The sequence below is a fragment of the Salvelinus namaycush genome, chromosome 17, assembly GCF_016432855.1.
Source record: "Salvelinus namaycush isolate Seneca chromosome 17, SaNama_1.0, whole genome shotgun sequence".
NCBI lineage: Eukaryota > Metazoa > Chordata > Actinopteri > Salmoniformes > Salmonidae > Salvelinus > Salvelinus namaycush.
In genome coordinates this window covers 33,189,609-33,196,844 of record NC_052323.1, presented here as the reverse complement: position 1 = coordinate 33,196,844, position 7,236 = coordinate 33,189,609, and positions in this window count along the sequence as shown.

Genomic DNA, 7,236 nt, shown 5'->3' with positions numbered 1-7,236 from the left:
AGTGATGATGAAAGAGATATTCTCTCTAGAAACATTTAAACCAGGTGATTTCATCGCATATGTGGCAGGTGGAACTAATTGGTTGGTTAAGGCTTATTGAGCAGGGCTAGAGGCTCTACAGTGAAATAAAATCATAATCACTAACCAGATCAGTAATGGACAAGGCATATTGACATTAGGAAGAGGTCATGCGTAGCCGAGTGATCATAGGGGTCCAGTGAGTGGTTGGGCTGGCTGGAGACACAGCGATTCAGACAGCTAGCAGGCCGGGACCAGCAAGCTAGCAGAAGGGCCTTAGAGGGACGTCGCAACGTTTTAGCCTCCTCGTGCGGTTCCGTCGATAGACCAGTCATGATGGATTAGTAGGGTTCCGTGTAGCAAATGGATCTATTCAGCTAACAGTCCAATATGCTCTAGACAACTAGCAGGCCGCGGCAAGCAGGCTAGCAGATGGGCATTCAGGGGACGTCGCGACGGAGGGGCCTGTTGGAAAAAAAACCCTGGGGCAGATTACGTCGGTAGTCTAGTTGTGATGGATAAGCAGGGCTTCGTGTAGTAAAAGGGGCGCAGGCCGATTGGCAAAATAGGAATAGTGGCCCGAGAAATTGACCGATGGACCTATTAGCTAAAAGTCCGATATGCTCGAGACAGCTAGCGGGCCGCGGCTAGCAGGCAAGCAGATGGGCATTCAGGGGACGTCGCAACGTCGGAGCCAGTTGAGTAACCCCCTCGAGCAGATTACTTCGGTAGTCCAGTCGTGAAGGATCGGTGGGGCTCCGTACCCCATACCGGCAGTAAAAGGGGTCCGGGCCAGTTGGCAAAATAGGTTTTGTAGCCCAGGAGTGGCTGATGGACCTCTTCATCAGCCTCTTCATCAGCCACTCGGACAAAACAGAGATGCTTGTTCTAGGTCCCAAGAAACAAAGAGATCTTCTGTTAAATCTGACAATTAATCTTGATGGTTGTAAAGTCGTCTCAAATAAAACTGTGAAGGACCTCGGCGTTACTCTTGACCCTGATCTCTCTTTTGACGAACATATCAAGACTGTTTCAAGGACAGCTTTTTTCCATCTACGTAACATTGCAAAAATCAGAAATTTTCTGTCCAAAAATGATGCAGAAAAATTAATCCATGCATTTGTTACTTCTAGGTTAGACTACTGCAATGCTCTACTTTCCGGCTACCCGGATAAAGCACTAAATAAACTTCAGTTAGTGCTAAATACGGCTGCTAGAATCCTGACTAGAACCACGAAATTTGATCATATTACTCCAGTGCTAGCTTCCCTACACTGGCTTCCTGTTAAGGCAAGGGCTGATTTCAAGGTTTTACTGTTAACCTATAAAGCGTTACATGGGCTTGCTCCTACCTATCTTTCCGAGTTGGTCCTGCCGTACATACCTATACGTACGCTACGGTCACAAGACGCAGGCCTCCTAATTGTCCCTAGAATTTCTAAGCAAACAGCGGGAGGCAGGGCTTTCTCCTATAGATCTCCATTTTTATGGAACGGTCTGCCTACCCATGTGAGAGACGCAGACTCGGTCTCAACCTTTAAGTCTTTACTGAAGACTTATCTCTTCAGTAGGTCATATGATTGAGTGTAGTCTGGCCCAGGAGTGTGAAGGTGAACGGAAAGGCTCTGGAGCAACGAACCGCCCTTGCTGTCTCTGCCTGGCCGGTTCCCCTCTCTCCACTGGGATTCTCTGCCTCTAACCCTATTACAGGGGCTGAGTCACTGGCTTACTGGTGCTCTTTCATACCGTCCCTAGGAGGGGTGCGTCACTTGAGTGGGTTGAGTTACTGACGTGATCTTCCTGTCTGGGTTGGCGCCCCCCCCTTGGTTTGTGCTGTGGTGGAGATCTTTGTGGGCTATACTCGGCCTTGTCTCAGGATTGTAAGTTGGTGGTTGAAGATATCCCTCTAGTAGTGCGGGGGCTGTGCTTTGGCAAAGTGGGTGGGGTTATATCCTTCCTGTTTGTCCCTGTCCGGGGGTATCATCGGATGGGGCCACAGTGTCTCCTGACCCCTCCTGTCTCAGCCTCCAGTATTTATGCTGCAGTAGTTTATGTGTCGGGGGGCTAGGGTCAGTTGGTTATACCTGGAGTACTTCTCCTGTCTTATCCAGTGTCCTGTGTGAATTTAAGTATGCTCTCTCTAATTCTCTCGTTCTCTCTTTCTTTCTCTCTCTCTGAGAACCTGAGCCCTAGGACCATACGTCACGGCAAACCGGGCATGATGACTCCTTGCTGTCCCCAGTCCACCTGGCCTTGCTGCTGTTCCAGTTTCAACTGTTCTGCCTGCGGTTATGGAACCCCTACCTGTCCCAGACCTGCTGCTTTCAACTCTTAATGATCGGCTATGAAAAGCCAACTGACTTTTATTCCTGATTATTATTTGACCATGCTTGTCATTTATGAACATTTTGAAAATCTTGGCTCTCTCTAATTCTCTCGTTCTCTCTTTCTTTCTCTCTCTCGGAGGACCTGAGCCCTAGGACCATACGTCAGGACTACCGGGCATGATGACTCCTTGCTGTCCCCAGTCCGCCTGGCCTTGCTGCTATTCCAGTTTCAACTGTTCTGCCTGCGGTTATGGAACCCCTACCTGTCCCAGACCTGCTGTTTTCAACTCTTAATGATCGGCTATGAAAAGCCAACTGACATTTATTCCTGATTATTATTTGACCATGCTTGTCACTTATGAACATTTTGAACATCTTGGCATAGTTCTGTTATAATCTCCACCCGGCACAGCCAGAAGAGGACTGGCCACCCCTCATAGCCTGGTTCCTCTCTAGGTTTCTTCCTAGGTTTTGGCCTTTCTAGGGAGTTTTTCCTAGCCACCGTGCTTCTACACCAGCATTGCTTGCTGTTTGGGGTTTTAGGCTGGGTTTCTGTACAGCACTTCGAGATATTAGCTGATGTACGAAGGGCTATATAAAATAAACTTGATTTGATTTGATTTGATTTGATTCAGCTAGCCGCGAGATGGGCCTAGCTTGGGCTAGCTCCAGCCTAATTGGTGCTTGCTTCAGAACAGAGACGTTAGCCAGGAGTAGTTGCTCGGATTGCAGCTAGCTAGCTGCGATGATCCAGGTGAGAAGGTTCAGAGCTTGCGATAGGAATCCGGAGATATGGAGAGAAAATAGGTCCGGTATGCTCTGTTTTTAATTGCGTTGTAGAATCTGGGATTGTTGTACAATCGTTGTACAAGAGCTTTCCGAGCTAAAGGTAGCTGATGACCGCTAGCAGTGGTTAGCTGACTACTAGCTAGTAGCTAGTTAGCTGGCTAGCTTCTGTTGGGGGATTACGGTTCAGAGGTAAAGAGAGTATATTGCAGGAGAGTATATTGAAGTTGAGGTTTAGAAAAATATTTTAAAAAGATATATACATGGGACACGACAAGACGAAGGACAAAGCTGTCTGACTGCTACGCCATCGTGGAGCTGTATGATATATTATTATACAGCTCACTGTAACTTCAGCTCACTGAGCTATTCTACTGTAACTTCAGCTCATTGGGCTATCCTACTGTAACTTCAGCTCACTGGGCTATTCTACTATAACTTCAGCTCACTGGGCTATCCTACTGTAGCTTCAGCTCACTGAGCTAATCTACTGTAACTTCAGCTCATTGGGCTATCCTACTGTAACTTCAGCTCACTGGGCTATCCTACTGTAGCTTCAGCTCACTGGGCTATCCTACTGTAACTTCAGCTCACTGGGTTATTCTACTGTAGCTTCAGCTCACGGGGGTATCCTACTGTAACTTCAGCACACTGGGCTATTCTACTGTAACTTCAGCTCACTGGGTTATCCTACTGTAACTTCAGCTCACTGGGCTATCATACTGTAACTTCAGCTCACTGGGTTATTCTACTGTAACTTCAGCTCACTGGGCTATCCTACTGTAGCTTCAGCTCACTGGGCTATGCTACTGTAACTTCAGCTCACTGGGCTATTCTACTGTAACTTCAGCTCACTGGGCTATCCTACTGTAACTTCAGCTCACTGGGTTATTCTACTGGAGCTTCAGCTCACTGGGCTATCCTACTGTAACTTCAGCTCACTGGGTTATTCTACTGTAACTTCAGCTCACTGGGCTATCCTACTGTAGCTTCAGCTCACTGGGTTATTCTACTGTAACTTCAGCTCACTGGGCTATCCTACTGTAACTTCAGCTCACTGGGCTATCCTACCGTAACTTCAGCTCACTGGGCTATTCTACCGTAACTTCAGCTCACTGGGCTATCCTACTGTAACTTCAGCTCACTGTGTTATTCTACTGTAGCTTCAGCTCACTGGGTTATCCTACTGTAACTTCAGCTCACTGGGTATTTCTACTGTAACTTCAGCTCACTGGGCTATTCTACTGTAACTTCAGCTCACTGGGCTATCCTACTGTAGCTTCAGCTCACTGGGTTATTCTACTGTAACTTCAGCTCACTGGGCTATTCTACTGTAACTTCAGCTCACTGGGCTATTCTACTGTAGCTTCAGCTCACTGGGTTATTCTACTGTAACTTCAGCTTACTGGGCTATCCTACTGTAACTTCAGCTCACTGGGCTATCCTACTGTAACTTCAGCTCACTGCGTTATCCTATTGTAACTTCAGCTCACTGGGCTATTCTACTGTAACTTCAGCTCACTGGGCTATGCTACTGTAACTTCAGCTCACTGGGCTATCCTACTGTAACTTCAGCTCACTGGGCTATTCTACTGTAACTTCAGCTCACTGGGCTATCCTACTGTAACTTCAGCTCACTGGGCTATTCTACCGTAACTTCAGCTCACTGGGCTATTCTACCGTAACTTCAGCTCACTGGGCTATCCTACTGTAACTTCAGCTCACTGGGCTATCCTACTGTAACTTCAGCTCACTGGGCTATTCTACCGTAACTTCAGCTCACTGGGCTATCCTACTGTAACTTCAGCTCACTGGGTTATTCTACTGTAACTTCAGCTCACTGGGCTATCCTACTGTAACTTCAGCTCACTGGGCTATTCTACTGTAGCTTCAGCTCACTGGGCTATCCTACTGTAACTTCAGCTCACTGGGTATTTCTACTGTAACTTCAGCTCACTGGGCTATTCTACTGTAACTTCAGCTCACTGGGCTATGCTACCGTAACTTCAGCTCACTGGGCTATCCTACTGTAACTTCAGCTCACTGGGTTATTATACTGTAACTTCAGCTCACTGCATTATCCTATTGTAACTTCAGCTCACTGGGCTATTCTACCGTAACTTCAGCTCACTGCGTTATCCTATTGTAACTTCAGCTCACTGGGCTATTTTACCGCAACTTCAGCTCACTGCGTTATCCTATTGTAACTTCAGCTCACTGGGCTATTCTACCGTAACTTCAGCTCACTGCGTTATCCTATTGTAACTTCAGCTCACTGGGCTATTCTACCGTAACTTCAGCTCACTGCGTTATCCTATTGTAACTTCAGCTCACTGGGCTATTCTACTGTAACTTCAGCTCACTGGGCTATTCTACCGTAACTTCAGCTCACTGGGTTATTCTACTGTAACTTCAGCTCACTGCGTTATCCTATTGTAACTTCAGCTCACTGGGCTATTCTACCGTAACTTCAGCTCACTGGGCTATTCTACCGTAACTTCAGCTCACTGGGCTATCCTACTGTAACTTCAGCTCACTGGGCTATCCTACTGTAACTTCAGCTCACTGGGCTATTCTACCGTAACTTCAGCTCACTGGGCTATTCTACCGTAACTTCAGCTCACTGGGCTATCCTACCGTAACTTCAGCTCACTGGGCTATTCTACCGTAACTTCAGCTCACTGGGCTATCCTACTGTAACTTCAGCTCACTGGGCTATCCTACTGTAACTTCAGCTCACTGGGCTATTCTACCGTAACTTCAGCTCACTGGGCTATTCTACCGTAACTTCAGCTCGCTGCGTTATCCTATTGTAACTTCAGCTCACTGGGCTATTCTACCGTAACTTCAGCTCGCTGCGTTATCCTATTGTAACTTCAGCTCACTGGGCTATCCTACTGTAACTTCAGCTCACTGGGCTATCCTACTGTAACTTCAGCTCACTGGGCTATCCTACTGTAACTTCAGCTCACTGGGCTATTCTACCGTAACTTCAGCTCACTGGGCTATCCTACTGTAACTTCAGCTCACTGGGCTATCCTACTGTAACTTCAGCTCACTGGGCTATTCTACCGTAACTTCAGCTCACTGGGCTATCCTATTGTAACTTCAGCTCACTGGGCTATCCTACTGTAACTTCAGCTCACTGGGCTATTCTACCGTAACTTCAGCTCGCTGCGTTATCCTATTGTAACTTCAGCTCACTGGGCTATCCTACTGTAACTTCAGCTCACTGGGCTATCCTACTGTAACTTCAGCTCACTGGGCTATTCTACCGTAACTTCAGCTCACTGGGCTATCCTATTGTAACTTCAGCTCACTGGGCTATTCTACCGTAACTTCAGCTCGCTGCGTTATCCTATTGTAACTTCAGCTCACTGGGCTATTCTACCGTAACTTCAGCTCGCTGCGTTATCCTATTGTAACTTCAGCTCACTGGGCTATTCTACCGTAACTTCAGCTCACTGGGTTATTCTACTGTAACTTCAGGTCACTGCGTTATCCTATTGTAACTTCAGCTCACTGGGCTATTCTACCGTAACTTCAGCTCACTGGGTTATTCTACTGTAACTTCAGCTCACTGGGCTATTCTACCGTAACTTCAGCTCACTGGGCTATCCTACTGTAACTTCAGCTCACTGGGCTATCCTACTGTAACTTCAGCTCACTGGGCTATCCTACTGTAACTTCAGCTCACTGGGTTATTCTACTGTAACTTCAGCTCACTGGGTTATTCTACTGTAACTTCAGCTCACTGGGCTATCCTACTGTAACTTCAGCTCACTGGGTTATTCTACTGTAACTTCAGCTCACTGGGTTATTCTACTGTAACTTCAGCTCACTGGGTTATTCTACTGTAACTTCAGCTCACTGGGCTATTCTACCGTAACTTCAGCTCACTGGGCTATTCTACCGTAACTTCAGCTCACTGGGTTATTCTACTGTAACTTCAGCTCACTGGGCTATCCTACTGTAACTTCAGCTCACTGGGCTATCCTACCGTAACTTCAGCTCACTGGGTTATTCTACTGTAACTTCAGCTCACTGGGTTATTCTACTGTAACTTCAGCTCACTGGGTTATCCTATTGTAACTTCAGCTCACTG